Genomic DNA, 16,655 nt, shown 5'->3' on the forward strand with positions numbered 1-16,655 from the left:
GGGCAGTTTCGGTGTGGACGTGTGATTCCTGTCTGCTGACAACAAGGCTCAACGTCTCTTCTCTGTATAATTACAGTATCTGTTTCTGAAAGAATTTATGGGGCCGGATGAATGGCTTCACTTTTTTCCCCCCCATTAAACTCCCAGATGTTCTGACCAGATTCCAACTTCCTGAGTTCCCAGGGCTTCCCAGAGCTCCTGGTGAATTTCTTGTCCTCCCCGGGACATTCCGATTTCCCACTGAGAAATGAGAAAACAACACTGCTTCTCAGGGCGAGGGCGGTGAGCTCCATCCCCGAGCACTGGAATCTCCATTTTAGGAAAACTGTGTATCAGGGCGTGAGGCTCTGGAAGGAAATGTGCCTGAGAGTCTCCTGGGAAATAGTAAGACCCCACCGAAAGGAAAGGACCGGCCACAGGGATCTGCCGCTGGCTTCAGCCTCTGGGAGACCGATTCCGATTAAACACCAGCTTGACACGAAAGTATGTGTGCACAAAAGTCAAGGATGTGAGGGAATGATAGAGAAAAAGTGCCCTGAACTACCACCATCTGTCACCCAGCTTGGACGGTTATCAGTATTTTACCCATTGTGTCCATGTCTCCCCTCTCCTGGTTTGTTTTCTTCTTTCAATAGAGCTGGCATTGGCAACCCCTAATTCCATGGGCCAAATGCAGTCTGCTCCCTGTTTTATAAATAAAGTTTTATTGGAATACAGCCACGTCCACTCATGTGCATACTATCTATATCTGTTTTGCACGACTTCCACAAGGCTGAAGAACTGTGACAAACCATGTGGCCCTCTCCAGAAAAAGCTTGTCACCTCCTACCTTAGACTTTTAAAGTGACTGGTGGGCACGATATCATCTAACAAACGAGTGTTTCGGCATCGGTTTCTAACAGAGAAGGGCTTTAAGAACTAATACTCATACTTACCTGGCAGGGGAGATACCATGATCACGAAGGTGGTTTTCCCAGGGCGAGGCTTATCCATTGCACTCCGGATGTGCTGACCCCTGCGATTTCCCCAAATGCGGGAAACTCGACTGCATAATTTGTGGTAGTGGGGGGCTGCGTTCGCGCTCTCCCCTGTAAAAAAAAAAAAAGAACTAATACTCAACAAAATGTATAATTACATCTAATATCAAATCTGTTTTTAAGATTCAGCTTCCATGGGAAAACCCAGGCTTTTGAAAGCACTTGAACTAACAGTACTCCTTAGCCTCCCAAGCGCTGGGATTTTAGGCACATACCACACAATGCCTGCCTGGCCTTTGCTTTCTCTATGTCTTGAAGGAGCTGGACCATTTCTACAGAACTCTGATTGGAATATGACTGTGTTCTCACTACTTATTCAACATGGTCACAATGCAATTAAAAAAAAATCATTTTAAAGAGACCAGTTATGCTGCCTAGGCTGTTCCCAGACTCCTGGGTCTAAGTTTTCTTTCTGCAGTAGCCTCTGGAGTAACTGTGACTAGAGAGGCACACACCTAGGGCTTAGAAGGGACATCTAACTCCCCAAGGCACAGCTACGGTCACTTATCACAGGGACAGTTCCTGGCTTTGTGTCAGCGCGTTCTTCAGGGGAAATACCTGGAAAGGAGGAAGAAGACTGCAGGGGCATGGGGCCCTCAGCAGCAACAGCAGTGCCTGCAGGAGGCGGTAGCATTTCAAAAATCATAAGCAATACTCATTGAGAAAAAACCCAGCGCTCTGAGAGCATAGTCAGCTCCTAAATACACCCATTTCCCTTCCTCCGGTTCACAGCGCTTTGTACTTTCCCAGCATCCCTTTGGAGGGGATGGCAGTCTCACCTCACACAAGTTCCAGGCAGATCTTGCTTTGGCATTAGAATCAAGAACCAGTGAAACCTGGGCATCGCGGTGTCCATATTGTACCCATGGCTGAGATGACGTGGCTACATCTGCGTAACCTCAATGAGATTGGCCATGTGATGCCCAGGACATAGTGAATGACTCCAAAACTTAGAGATTTACAAGAAGAGTAAGCATTGGTCATCTCACGCGATGCTGGCTCTTTGGGAGAGGCTCAGTCCAGCAGTTCTGGCTCAAGCGTGTCAGGATATTACAACAGGATGTCGGTTAGCACAGTTAGGAGCCACTTCATGGCTGGGGCCAAAGAATGTCCTCACAGACTTGTCAAGCCTCTCTGGCTTGGGGGGAGGCTTGCTTACTACATTGTGGATGTCTCCATAAGGCCATTCGAGTCTCCTTAAAACACAGCAGCAACCGGGCCGTGGTGGTACACACCTTTAATCCCAGCGCTCTGGAGCAGAGGCAGGCGGATCTCTGCAAGCTCGAGGCCAGGATGGTTTACAGAGCAAGTTCCAGGACAGGTTCCAAGGCTACAGAGAAACCCACATAAACAAAACAAACACAGCAACAGAGTCCCCTAAGGGCAGGTGATGAGGGTGACAGCCTCAGAAGTCCCCCCACCCCTTTCCTGCCAACACTCACGGGACACCGCCTCCCAGCTCAATGCAGAGGGGACAGTGTGTGAGTGCATGACATTGGCAAGCAAGAGTCATCAAGATTTTTTTAGATTCTGGTTGTCAAATAGTCTTAGTGTGATATTGCTCTCAAAGGAAATAACAGCCTAATATCTAGAGCAAAGCCAGAGGTTTTATAGAATTCTCTAGATGAGGTAGGGGATAAGGAATTACCCTGCAAAGAGCCCAGTGAAGCTTCTTAAGTGACCCATCTCTCTGTAGTGCCCCCAGTCCCCTCTCCTCACAGCAATTGCCCCTCAGAGTCTCCTTTCTGAGCCCATGAACATCTGAAGCTGGCATCCTCATTGTGACCTCCATTGCAGTTTACTGGATCACACGCTCTGAGGTAAGCCAGTCGCTGTGTTGTGAGGAGATTCAGGTAGTCCTGAGCCTCCCACCACCGCCAGCAGAACTTGCCAGGCGTGTGAGTGGATTCACGAAGTGGATCCTCGTGGCTCAGAGGGTAAAGGCGCTTGAGGCTGAGGCTGATGGCCTTGATTCCTGAGATCCACACAATGGAAGGAAAGTGAGGCCTCTCATAAGGTATTCACACACACCATGGTGTGTACACACACACACACAGACACACACACCATGGTGAGCACACAGACACCATGGTGAGCACACAGACACAGACAAACACACACACAGACACACATGTCATGGTAAGCACATCTGCAGCAGCCCGTAACTCTGCCTCAGTCTACGAGGCCCGGAGCCGGGTACATCTTTGGAGAATGCAGGTTTCGTCACAGGTTACTAATACTGTGCTCATTCCTCAAGCCTGGCTGTGCTGGAATCATGTAGACTCCTCTGGGTATTACATCCTTAAACAGAACTTAAAAACTCATCCAGGGAGACCAGGAAGCAGTGCTTCTCTCTGAGGAAGCAGCTGATGGGAGACTTTCTTAAATAAGCCGCAGGGCTTCAGCAGCGGGATTCGTGACATTTCTGCCCATCACAGCTGATGCCCCCCCTTGTTCAATAGCAGAAAATAGTACTTTCAGCCTGTGGGAGCACAAGGCTGAGTAACTACTAAAACACTTCAAAAAAATGAGGAGAAAATGTCCTTATGTGGCCAGTGTGTTTCCCAAACAAAGTCTGTACAGCTGAGACAGAGGGAGACGTGTTATGGAAATACGGGCTGTAGGACTCAGAAAGAAATAAGGGCCGTAGGGCTCTAGGGCTGGTGTGAGGACCCGGTGGTTTGAATTTCAGACTGCTGTGTACACATCCGTGTCTTTCCATGGGACATTTAACCTCCTAGAGTCTTACTTTTCTGTTCTGGGAATTGAGAAGGTTGCCCTAGAAACATCTATGGGCTGCCTGGTCGGATGCCTGAGTTTAGGAGAAATGCTATCGGGCTGAGGTCAAGGTGCAGCTTCCACTTGGTTCAAGTACTGCGAGGCCCGTGAGAAGTGTTCTCTCTGGAGAGGCAATATGGAAGCTGCGGGAGAGGAAGCGCCCCGTGGAAGGCATTAGCCCAATGAACTTATGTTCTGGTGGACCCGTGGATGGGATCAGTTCGACTAAACATTGGACAGAAAAGATCCTATGTTCAGTTCCCGGCATCCTCATCCTGCAGCTCACAACTGCCTGTAACTCCAGCTCCAAGGCATCTGATTCTCTCTAACTCTTGAGGGTACCTGCACACATGGGGCCTGCATTCACACGGATAGACACAGAAATGCACAGACAAAAATAAAATAAATATTTTATTTATTTCCCCCAAAGCAGAGTTCCCCCCCACTCAAGGCAACCAGGGGCTGGCAGGAATTATATATCCATAGGTAGACCTAAGAGAACAACAGCAAAGACTCAGACATCTCTTCACACACATCCATAACAGCTGTGATGGCTACTCTTTTTTGTTGCTATTGTTGTTTGTTTTTACTTTTTGTTTTTCGAGACAGGGTTTCTCTTTGTAACAGTCCTAGCCACACATAGTCCTGGAACTAGCTCTTGTAGACCAGGCTGGCCTCGAACTCACAGAGATCCGCCTGCTTCTGCCTCCTAAGTGCTGGGATTAAAGACGCGTGCCACCACCGCCTGGCTGCTGTGATGGCTACTTTTAATTAGCAACTCGGCCCAGTCTCAGATCATCCAGGAGAGAGTCTCAGAGCAGCAGATCAGGTTGGCCTATGGCTCTTCTGTCAGGATTGTCTTGATCATGTTAATTAAAGCAGGAAGACCCACCCATCGTGAGCATCGCTGGTCTCTGAATATGGGTCCTGAACTGTGTAAGTGCAGAGGCAGGGTTGAGCACAAGAAACATACGTACATGCATGTGTTTCTCTCTGCTCTGGACATGGGTATAACTTGACGTGGGTGAAACTGATGAGCTGCTCCAAGTGTCAGCTCAGAGTGGCAGGAAGCAGGATGGGCAGGGGTCACAAGACACTGGAGACAGTGCGGGGAGGGCATCCTCTAATGGATATGGAATCTTAGTTGGGTGATAATAAAAGGTTTTAGGTATATATAAACATACCGATTACAAAACATGGTGAACATATTTGATGGTCATGAATTGGGCACCTATGAATGATTAAAATAATAAATGCACCGCTATATTGTTTTGACCACAATTGCATGGATTTGCTTGTTTATTCCAAGCTGGCTTGGGACTCCTGCTGAGCCTCTCACCTCAGGATGCTCCCTGAGCACCGGGATTTCAGACAGGTGCCACTCCTAGCATTTTGTCACAGCTTTTTTTTTTTTGTTTGTTTGTTTGTTTTGTGTTTTTTCCAGACAGGGTTTCTCTGTGTGGCCTTGACTGTCCTGGAACTTGCTCTGTAGTGTTACGCCCAAATCTGCGAAGTCCCCGCAAAAGCCAACAAGGAGACCAAGTCCCATATGTAAAAGCAAAGAGCCTTTATTTTTAAGCAAGTTTGCAAACTCGGTCTCTCTGTATATCCAACGTATTGGAATAAACGGAGAGCCCTGAGCTCAGTTAAAATTGGGTTTTTATAGTAGTGGTGGTGAGGGGTTCCTGAGGTTCAGGACGCCTGATTGGCTGACATTTGTCTGGTGTCCTGGTGAGTGCGTGTTAGCACCTGGTTGGAATGTTAGGCATTTCCTTTGAATGGTCTGTTCTTGGGTGGTGCTTGGGTAATCTCAGTTTGTGGCTCTTCCTACAACCAGGTATTACTTCAGGATAAACTACTAAGACTCAGGCCTCCACATAAATTCCATTTAAATGTATTGAAGGCCGAGTCCTACTCTGGCAGGTGATAATGGTTGGAAGTAAAGAACTTCCTTTGGTGAGCCTACTTAGCTTGTTGAGGCTAGCCTTGAACTCTAGTGCAGTCTTAACAACCTTGCTTTTGGGGCAGGGAGAGGGAACACTAAATCAGATTGTCAGGAGTTGCCAAAAAAGAATTGTCACCTTTAACAGTGTTAAGTACTCAATATGGACAGACTATGAGTGACTCTGTTCACTTTAATTCTTTCAGCAGTATTTTGGTTTTCATCAGTGTAGCCGTCTTATACTTTTCGCTTTTATTTATTTTTTTATTTTGTTTTTTTGCAACAGACTTTCTCTGGATAGCCCTGGCTGTCCTAGAACTCGCTCTGTAGACCAGGCTGCCCTCGAACTCATGGAGATCCACCTGCCTCTGCTTCCCAAATGCTGGAATTAAAGATGAGCACCACCAGCACCCGGCTTTATCACAGCTTTTAAAATAGGAATGGTGAGCTGCTCGGTTTTGTTTCTTGAGTCATGGTCACAGGCTGGCTTGGGACGCTCAGTCTTCCTGCCTGTAGAGCCGTTGCTACTTTTCCCCATAGTTCTCTTGCCTATGATTGCACTCTGACGTGTCCACTGTTGTCTGTTCTCACCCACCACCCAACTACTTGCTCTCCGGCCTCTTTGAGAACGTCCTGTCAGGCCTTCCCTCCTCTCTGAGTGGCTAACTGAGGAACTCTTTCTTTCTTTTTTTTTAATATTTTTTTAATATTTATTTATTATGTATGCAATATTCTGTCTGTGTGTATGTCTGCAGGCCAGAAGAGGGCACCAGACCTCATTCCAGATGGTTGTGAGCCACCATGTGGTTGCCAGGAATTGAACTCAGGACCTTTGGAAGAGCAGGCAATGCTCTCAACCACTGAGCCATCTCTCCAGCCTGAGGAACTGTTTCTAACAGCTCAAGGCCACTCCTGGGAGAATGTTGCAGTGGAGTCTGCTTGTTGGTTCCCGGCTGCTCAGCCCCTAAATAATCACACAGAAGCTGTATTATTTAAAACACTGCTTAGCCCATCAGCTCTAGCTTCTTATTGGCTAACTTTTACATCTTAATTTAACCCAGTTCAAGTAATCTTGTGTATCGTTACATGGCTGTGGCTTACCAGGTAAAGTTCTGGCGTCTATCTCTGGTAGGGCTACATGGCTTCTCTCTGACTCTACCTCCTTTCTCCCAGCATTCAGTTTAGTTTTTCCTACCTACCCCTATTCCCTGTGCAGGCCCAAGACAGTTTCTTTATTAACCAATGGTATTCACAGCATATAGAGAGAAATCCCACATCAGGAGAAGGCCACAAAACACGGGCCTTTCTGCCTGACCTATTTCCAGAGCAACCAGAGCAACCACGGCTCCCCTTGCACACTGGCCTCTGGCCTCTGTCGAGCTGGACCACTATCCATAGTCTTAAAGGATTTGTTGAGGGACAGAGTTCCTTGCAGTTGCAGTTTTCATTCTTCATATACAACCCCAAGTGCTTGGTTTAAAGTCCCCCAGCATCTACCGGTAATGCTCCTGGTAGCTGTCACCAGCTCAGAACATGACATATCCTCAAGGCAGACCGCAGCACGCTTCTGCAGCACTGCTGCCAAAAACACAAAAATCATGAGGGAACTATTAGATGAACTCAAAACTGGGGCGTACGCCCCGTGCTCTGAAGAATGTCAAGGTCGTGAAAGACAGGAAAGCTTAAGGGGCTGTTCTAACTGAGGGAGACCAAAGGCAGCTGCAGCTAGCTGCAGCCTGCAGCCCGGGATCCCAGCTGGAACGCTGGAACTGTATGAACACTGGCACGGGAATGCGGTTTGTGGGTTAGGGGCTATGTTTGATACACCGTCAATTTCATGCTGCGGTGGTTGTGCTGTGGCTGAGTGGGAACAGGTCTTTGTATCTGGGAAGTCACAGATACAGATTAGTGTCAGCACATCCTCTGAGCGTGGGATTTGGCTGAGGGAGGAGGCAGGAGAACCAGCTTTGAAACCCACTGAACTTGGACCAGCGTTGACGACCAAAGCTGTTTCATCTGTGTGGTGGAGATCATCCTGTACCACTTCAGGAGATGTTTGAAGAGCTGTGTGAGGGCTGGAGAGATGGCTCAGAGGTTAAGAACATTGCCTGCTCTTCCAGAGGTCCTGAGTTCAATTCCCAGCACCCACATGGTGGCTCACAACCATCTGTAATGAAATCTGGTACCCTCTTCTTGCCTCCAGGGATACATTTAAGCAGAACATTATAAACAAGATTTTTAAAAAAGAGTTCTGTGAGATGATTTATACAAAAGGCTCAGTTGATTCCCTGGCCCAGAGCAAGGGTCCTCTGCCTCTCGGCATCTGCTTTACCCGTACAATACATAAAGATTTCCAGCTCTGTGGTTGAGATTCCTGCAGGTCCTCTCCAGGTTGTTCGGTTTCAAGGATATGTCACCATCACCATGACCATCATCTCTGGAAACAGCCATTGGCCAAAATGATTTCCTTTGTCCTGCGCCAGAGTCCTAGACTAAAGCGCTGGAGCGTGAAGGAAATTCCCAGTCCGAGGTGGGGACCTCATTCCCAGTGTAGGTTTCTGGTTCCTTGTGACTTTGGCTTAATCTGGAGCCAGATGTGGTCTTTTTCAACCTCCTCATTTGAAAAGAGCTGGGAGGTAGCCAGCAATGGCAGGCCATCTTCTCCCTCAAAGTTGGCCCTTCTGTTTCCTTCAAGATGTCGTGGGCCAGACCCCAGAAGTATGTCACTATGGAGAAGGAAAGAGACATCTGTCCAAGCCAGAGAGATGTGGTTTGGGCCCTCCTCTGTCTGATTTACCACAAGTTCAAGATAGGTGAGGTGTGGTGGTACACACCTGTACTCTCAGTATGGGAGACGTTGAGGCAGGAGGATTGCTGTGAATTCAAGATCAACCCGGGCAACAGAGCGAGATGCTAGCTCAGAAAGAAAAGCAAACTGAAGTAAGACTTGGAACACAACACTTACTCATCTGTGATTTGGCCTCGGTCGGGTGGGACCACACACCAAGGAGGGCTGACTGTTCTCTGCTCCACGACGTCTGGGGCTTCAAGTAGCAGATGCTGATGGAGGCTGATGATTGAGTCTATGGCTCCTACAAGTCCAGAGACTGATGTTTCCAGCTGGAGGCCTCACGTTATTTCAGGAAGCCTACAGCCAGAAAGAAAGAAGTAGGAGGAGGCTGGGTTGCCTTTTATGACCTTTGTATATTACTCAGAGAAACAAAACCAAAAGAGAAGGGGAAGGGGTAGGAACAGGGGGTGCTGGATGCGGCAGGGAGGAAGAGAGAGGGGAGAGGGAACAAGAGCAAAATTTACTTTAAGGAACTGATTCATGCTATTCTGAAGGCTGGGAAATCCTTGTGAGCTTGCAGGCAGGAGACTCAAAGGCCTGATCTTGCTGCTCAAGTCCCAGACAGTTAGCAGGATCGGACTTTCTGGGGGAGGTGGTCAGATTTTGTTTATTCTTTCCATTAACAGAATGGATGAGAAATGAGACTCAGGTAGTTGTCTTTTTTCCCCCACCCACCTCCCAAATAAATACACGGAGATGTATTATTACTTTTAAATCCCAGCCTTAGCTTGTCTTATTTCTAGCCAGCTTTTCTTAAATTATCCTGTTCCCGTTTTGCCTCTGGGCTTCTACCGTTCCCTGTTCTATATTTCTTTCTTTTCTTCTTTCTCCATGGCTGGCTGTGTGACTGGGTGGCTGGTCCCTGGTGTCCTCCTCTCCTCCTTTTCTCGCTCCTTCCTCTTCTCTCTTTTATTCTCTCTGCCTGGCAGCCCCACCTGCTTCTCTCTCCTGCCTAGCTATTGGCCGTTCAGCTCTTTATTAGACCAGGTGTTTAAGACAGGCAAAGTGACTAACAGTCCTCAACAGGCCCACCCATGTTATGAATCTGCTTTACTTAAAAGTCTGCAGATGTCAGTGTTCATTTGACCTCAAAATACCCTCGTGGAAGCTGTCCATCTGTAAAATTAACTGTTTCCCCTGGTTTCATAATTGTGCCAATTTCTGTTGCCAGGGGCAACCATAAAGGTCCACTCAAGATTTGGGAGAGAGGGTACAGATAGATTCTTCTCTCAAAGCAGGATGGCAGGATCACGACGTAATGAGCAATGCATAATGGGGCATATAACGGTGTGACATAGCTGGGAAACGCAATCTGTCACTCATGCTCAGCTGCAGCATAAGAAAATGTTTATACCAGATGGTGGTGGCGCACGCCTTTAATCCCAGCACTCGGGAGACAGAGGTAGGTGAGGCCAGCCTGGTCTACAAGAACTAGTTCCAGGACAGCTAGGGCTGTCACACAGTGAAACCCTGTCTTGAAACACCCCACCCCCTGCAAAAAGAAGAAAGAAAAAGAAATGAAACATTAAGTCTTTCTCTTTTCTTTTCTTTCTTTCTCTCTCTCTCTCTTTCTTTCTTTCTTTTTTTTGAGATAGGGTTTCTCATGTAGCGCTGGTAGTAATGGAACTTGTTTTATAGACCAGGCCCACCTCAAACTCACAGAGATTCGGGGGCTGGAGAGATGGCTCAGTGGTTAAGAGCACTGGCTGCTCTTCCAGAGGTCCTGAGTTCGATTCCCAGCAACCACATGGTGGCTTACAACCATCTGTAATGGGATCTGGCACCCATTACATGCCAGAATGTTGTATACATAATAAATAAATAAATCTTAAAAAAAAAACTCACAGAGATTCGCAACATTATGTCTTTCAATGTGAGTGTCCTGTTGGGCTGCACATAAAATAAAGGGGAGCCGCTGGAAATCCCATGGCTATCCACAGGGTCACTTGGAATGAGAGTACTGTGAGCCTAGACTGCTGAGGAACTGCTGTGGCCTGGAGGAGCACACCCCCAACCCTCCACTCCCCATCCCCCCTCGCCCCCACCCCCACCAAACTGATGACTGCAACATCCTTCACAAGATGAGGTCAGTGCTCCCTCCGTCTCCACGGTGTTTGCATTCCTACCAGAGCAAGAAGCAAAGTGTTTGTGTGGGGAATGTGGAGTCTGATTTTCAGGCCCAGCACATCATAGTTAGATATACAAATACCATAGGGGAATTCTTGCAGAACTCTCCTAACTATTGCACAAAGACTCAGCTGTCCAATCTCTCCCATCAAAAGCCCATAGCAGCCTCCTCATGGCTGAGCCAAGCCCAGTCTCTCTCTCTTTTCCTCTGCCTGATGCCTGCAGGTCAGGATGTAAAGCTCTCAGCTGCTGCTCCAGCACGGTACCTGTTTGCTTCTCCCCATGGTGATCCTGGACTAACCCTCTGAAACTGTAGGCGAGGCCCCAGTTAGATGTTTTCTGTTAGAAGAGTTGCCCTGGTCATGGTGACTCTTCACAGCAACAGAGCAGCGACTAAGTCAATGTCCAAGAGAACTGAGAACGCGCCCACGCAAACTCTCTCACGGGCATGTGCATCTCTGCATAGTCCACCAAAGCTGAAGAGCAGAAACAGCCCACATGTCCACCAGCTGATGAATGGATAAATAAAATGTGGGGTGTGGATACAGTGGAATGCTGTTTGGAAATAAGGAATAACGTGGTGCTAGTCCATACCACTGACACGAACGACCCTTGACATGTTATGCTAAGGAAAATAAGCCAGATACAAAAGATTTCTTTTCTTTCTTTCTTTCTTTCTTTCTTTCTTTCTTTCTTTCTTTCTTTCCTTCTTTCTTTCTTTCTTTCCTTCTTTCCTTCTTTCTTCTGAAATAAGGTTTCTCTGTATAGCTCTGGCTATCCTGGAACTCGCTTTGTAGACCATGTTGGCCTGGTACTCACTCACAGAGATCCGCCTGCCTCTGCCTGCCACGTACTGGCATTAAAGGTGTGCACCACCACAGTCTGGCTAAGATCACGTATTTTATGATTGCATTTGCATGCACCTTCCAAACACGCAGCTCTATAAAGACAGAAAGTAGAGTACTGGCTGCCAGAGCCTGGGGGAGGGAGGTACCAGGGAGAGACAGGAGGGAGTAGGGAGTGAATGTAGCAGCCGCCGGCCTTCTTGTGATGACAGAAATGCTTAAGAACCTGAGGGTGGAGATGTGTCGCTACGGGCCGAGCACATTCTAAACAGTGACTTGTAAACCTTAAAATGATGAATTTTACGTTCTATGGATTATCTCCTAGTTAAGAAAAAAAAGAAAGAAAACAAAAGGAAACACTGCCATATGTTTGTATATATTGGATGAGCGGGGAGTGACTCATCTCTGGAAGAGATAGCAAATCAGTGGCTCTGGATCCACTCCCAGCCTTTCTGGATTCTCCTGCTAGCTCTGACTCATGAGTAAAGTTTGCTTTAAAGGTTGCAGGGTTGGCACCTGGTGTGAGAAGAGGGCATGGCTGTGCTTTATCTGTGCCTCTGTAAGGGCTGCCAGCATCCCCTGGATTTGGTCCATCACTGACACTTTTATTAACCTTCAGAGAGGAAGTCAGAGGTGAAGATGGCCACCCCACCCTAAAAATGACTTCTGGGGAATGTCAGACTAACAAAAAGACCTTGCATAACCTGTGTGTGTGTGTGTGTGTGTGTGCAGTGTGTGTGTTACAAGTCTCAGAATTTTGATTTACTTTACTGGAGTCTTCCTTCACACGTTCACCTAAGAAGCTAAAGGAAATGTTCTAGTACTTTCTGCTCTAGGCACCCAAGCATGCCCAACTAAATGACTGTGTACAGTTCCAGGCCTGGAAGTACAGATGTAAGGATGGGGGCAGACACTCCCATGGGGATGTGTTCAGAGGGCCTTGTTTGATTGTTTTTAGAAATGACACTTTTAGGGCTTACCTATTTGAACAGTGGGGAGAAGACGAATCTGTGGTATGGTATCCATACCACAGAAGCAAAGAAGTCATGAAAGAATCTTAGGAAAAAGACAGACAGGGTCCTTTGAGATGACTCAGTGGATAAAGGCACCTGCCTACAAGCCTAAGGACCTGAGTTCCATCCTTGGACCCTCATGGTAGAACCAATTTCCACACAAGTTGTCCTCCGATGTCCGTGTGTGTGTGTGTGTGTGTGTGTGTGTGTGTGTGTGTGTGTGTGTGTGTGAAGGAGAGAGAGCGAGAGCGAGAGAGAGAGAGAATGTGTGTGTGTGTTAGGTTTCTATTGCTGTGTAGAGACACCACAACCACGGCAACTCTTATAAAGAAAAACCTTTAATTGGGTGGCTTACAGTTTCAGAGGTTTAGTCTATTATCATCACGGTGGGACTTGGTGGCAAGGAGGCAGACAGGGTGCTGGAGAAGGAGCTGAGAGTTCTACATCTTGATCCAGGCAACAGGAAGTGAACTGTCTACCACACTAAGTGTAGCTTGAGCAAAGGAGACCTTAAGGCCCATCTCCACGCTGACAGGCCACACCTCCTAATAGTGCCACTCCCTTTGGGGGCCATTTTCTTTGAAACCTCCACAGTGCGAGTGTGTTTGTGACTGAGTGTGTATTAGGGAGTGTGTTACGAGTGTGTGAGGGCGTGATGATTTGAGACAGGGTCTTGTTATGTAACCCAGAATTACTTCAAACTCCTAGGTCTCTCCTTGCTTTTGTCTCCCAAATGCTGGTGGGAGGGGTGGGTGCTCAGGGCCTACAAACAGACCCTTGGAACCTGAGCAGGAAGGAAGCTTGGGAGAGTGTGCCCACATCCTCTGGTTATTACAGACAAAAACACAAAACAAACAAACAAAAACCAGGTCTGGAGAAAATAGGTAAAACCACTCTGCAAGCACCATGCGGGGTGCCCTTGTTCCCACAGCACTCAGACATTGTTCTTACGCCCGTCCTGCTGATGAGGAAACCAAGCTCAGAGTGGGTAACTTGTTCCAAAGCACATGGCTATTAAACAACAGAGCCAGAGTTTGAAGCCTGACCTGATGGACTCCAGATCTCAAAATTTCTAGGTTCTAGAAATTTCTCCTTTTTTTTTTTTTTTTCCCAAGACAAAGCAGTCCTGGAATGTGAGGGCCCACTGAGCTGTGAGCCTGTTCTACCTTGACTGGAGGTCAGAGAGTTTGAGCTCTTTCAAAGTTGTTGACAACAGGTGTGGCTACAAACAAGCTATTCTGACCTAGGGTATGGTTAATTAGTATTTTGGGTGTAGAGGTGGATCTGCTTCACCTGGACCAAAGGTCGGAGAATTCAAGTCTATTCCTTACACCATGGTTAATAAAATCTGTTGCCTCCCCACTCCCCTTTTGGAGCCAAGTATTTAAGAGGCAAATTCAGTATTCTCTGAATGTCCCTCACGATGTTGTTCTGTGTTTCTGTCTCTTGCTTCTAGATCTGTGTTCCTTTTGCCTAATAATTCTAAGCCTCACGCTCCTACCCTGGAATGTATGAGTTTTGTCGAAGCTGGCTTTTGACACTGGAACTCACCAGGCTGGTTTTGAACTCACAGAGTTCTGCCTCTGCCTTCCGAGATTAAATGTGTACTCCACCCCTGCCTGAAATTTTCCTTTTTCAGTTAATTCAACTTTCTCCCCAGGGCTCCTCTGAAATGAAAGCCTACGTTCTATCCCAGACAGCAAAGAAAAGAAGGTTCCTACAACATGGATGGAAATGCCAACGAGATGGATCCCTGAAACGTTGAGCCTAGGGGGCAGGGAGGACACAGGTTTGGAGACCAGCATCCGAGGCAGGTCACCTGGATAAGTTTCCCTGAGGCCTCCCTAGGGGAGGGGAGGGGCTTAGGTCTGCAGGTAGAGATTTGATCAGAGTGAGAAGGGGGCTTATAGGGGTACATCCACTATCTGGTATTCCAGCAGAAGAAACTGGGTCTGAACAGACAGCAAGTAAAGTCGTGTCTGCAAGCATAGCGTGGCAGCTGGCCCCTCACACCATCTTAAAAAAGGGCTCTTTTCTTAATTAGTAAGCCGAGTCTCTCAAAGGAGGTCATATGACTGACCCATCCTCATTGGAGCAGGGACTAAGACCCAGCTTTCTTGGGCACATCACACTACTGTAAATGTACAGATGTGAGGTGTTCTTGTAGCTCTCGTAGGATGAATGAATGATGTGTGTTTGTTTTCCAGGTTTGCCCTGGTGTAGAAGTGTTGGAGCGCAGAGGACCTGGAGAGATGGAGAGGTGGCTCGGGGGTTAAGAGAACCTGCTACTCTTGAAGAGGACCAGGGCTCACTTCCTTATACCTACAGGATAACTCAAACCACCTTTCTTTCTTTCTTTTTTTTTTTAAATAGAATGTAACCACATTGTAATTTTTTAAAATATTTATTTATTTATTATGTATACAACATTCTTTCCACATGTATGCCTGCAGGCCAGAAGAGGGCAGCAGACCTCATTACAGATGGTTGTGAGCCACCATGTAGTTGCCGGGAATTGAACTCAGGACCTTTGGAAGAGCAGGCAATGCTCTTAACCGCTGAGCCATCTCTCCAGCCCTCAAACCACCTTTCTTAACTCCAATTCCAAGAGATCCAAAACCCTCTTTTGCCCTCTGTGGGTGCCACACACACACACATGGTGGATGTGCAAAGCCCTCAAACACATGAAATAAAATGATCTTAAAAGGAAAAAAAAAAATCTGGGCCTTGTATTAAAATGAGCACCCTGGGGGAGTGGGAGGTGACACACATGCCTTTCATCTCAATGCTGGGGGGGGGGTGTTGATGCAGGCTGATTTCTGTGAGTTCGAGGCCAACCTGGTCTACAGAACTAGTTCCAGGACAGCCAGGGCTGCACAGAGAAAAACTATCTCAAAAAAAAAACAAAACAAAACAAAGCAAAAAGAGTGTTTCCTGTCTGGCTATGGATCTACCCTGATGTGATGTTCTTAATTTTGGTCCAGACAATCTCAGCCTATCTCTTTCCTAAAATATATGATGGTATCTTTATATTAAGGGTTTTTATTCTTGTTTCTGTAAGGGATCTCGGAGCACATATTTAGCTCCTCAGCTTCTTTCTCAGTGTCCTCTAGGGGGCAGAAGCAAGCCACTTGTCCATTCTTTGGATCCTTGGGACTGGCCCAACTTTTGTAAAAACAAAACAAAACAAAAAGAAAACGTCCAGAGACAACCAGAAAAGCAGAAAGAGCACATGCTTTCTTTCTCGGTTGACATATGATCTAAGAGCCAGAGAGATGCCTCAGAGGGGAAAGGCACCTGCTTTTCAGCCAGACAAACCTGAGTTCCGTTCCTGGGCCCCACAGAGAAAGGAGAGAGTTGATAAATTATCCTCTAACCTCCACTGTGCTTGTTGGCACGTGTGCGCCCCAGCCCCAGCAAAATTAATAAATAAAGTAAGTAAGAAATAAAAACAACATGATCTAGGGCTGGGTGTGGTGGTGCATACATTTAATCCCAGTACTTGGGAGGCAAAAGTAGGAGATCTCTGTGAATGTGAGGCTAGCCTGGTGTACATTGTAGTTCCAAGCTAGCCAGAGCAACATAGTAAGACCCTGTCTCAAAAAAAGGAAAAAGAAAAGAAAGGATCTTTTTAGACACAAAATATTGGTTGGAACTTAGGTTCCAAATTCAGTCTCCAATGTCAAACAAGTCAGAAGGATGCTTTCTGTCTTTGTCATCTCAGTAAGGAAAGAGAGAGAGAGAGAGAGAGAGAGAGAGAGAGAGAGAGAGAGAGAAAGGAAGAAAGAAAGATTGATTGAACACAGCCTAAATAGCCTAAGGCAATGGTTCTCAACCTATGGATCGTGATCCCTCTGGGGGCTGAACAGCCCTTTCACAGGGGTTACCTATCAGATATTTACATTATGATTCATAATAGTCGTAAAATTACAGTTGTGAAGTAGCAACAAAAATAATTTTGTGGTTGGGGATCAGCACAAGGACCTGTATTAAGGGGTCACAGCATTAGGGAGGTTTAGAACCACTGGCCTAAGGTCTCTCTGTCAAGAAGTCAATAGCCCT

General features: G+C 47.0%; 1 non-coding gene across 1 annotated transcript; it reads left to right on the top strand.

Annotated features, from left to right (window-relative positions):
• Window positions 1–927: 927 nt before the first annotated feature.
• On the top strand, window positions 928–1,091 carry LOC126508470 (U1 spliceosomal RNA). The gene has a single exon (XR_007593836.1). It is a non-coding gene; the product is annotated as a U1 spliceosomal RNA (small nuclear RNA).
• Window positions 1,092–16,655: the final 15,564 nt, after the last annotated feature.

This window comes from Alexandromys fortis, unplaced genomic scaffold, assembly GCF_014885135.2.
Source record: "Alexandromys fortis isolate MF-2015 unplaced genomic scaffold, M_Fortis_MF-2015_v1.1 scaffold_82, whole genome shotgun sequence".
Classification (NCBI taxonomy): domain Eukaryota; kingdom Metazoa; phylum Chordata; class Mammalia; order Rodentia; family Cricetidae; genus Alexandromys; species Alexandromys fortis.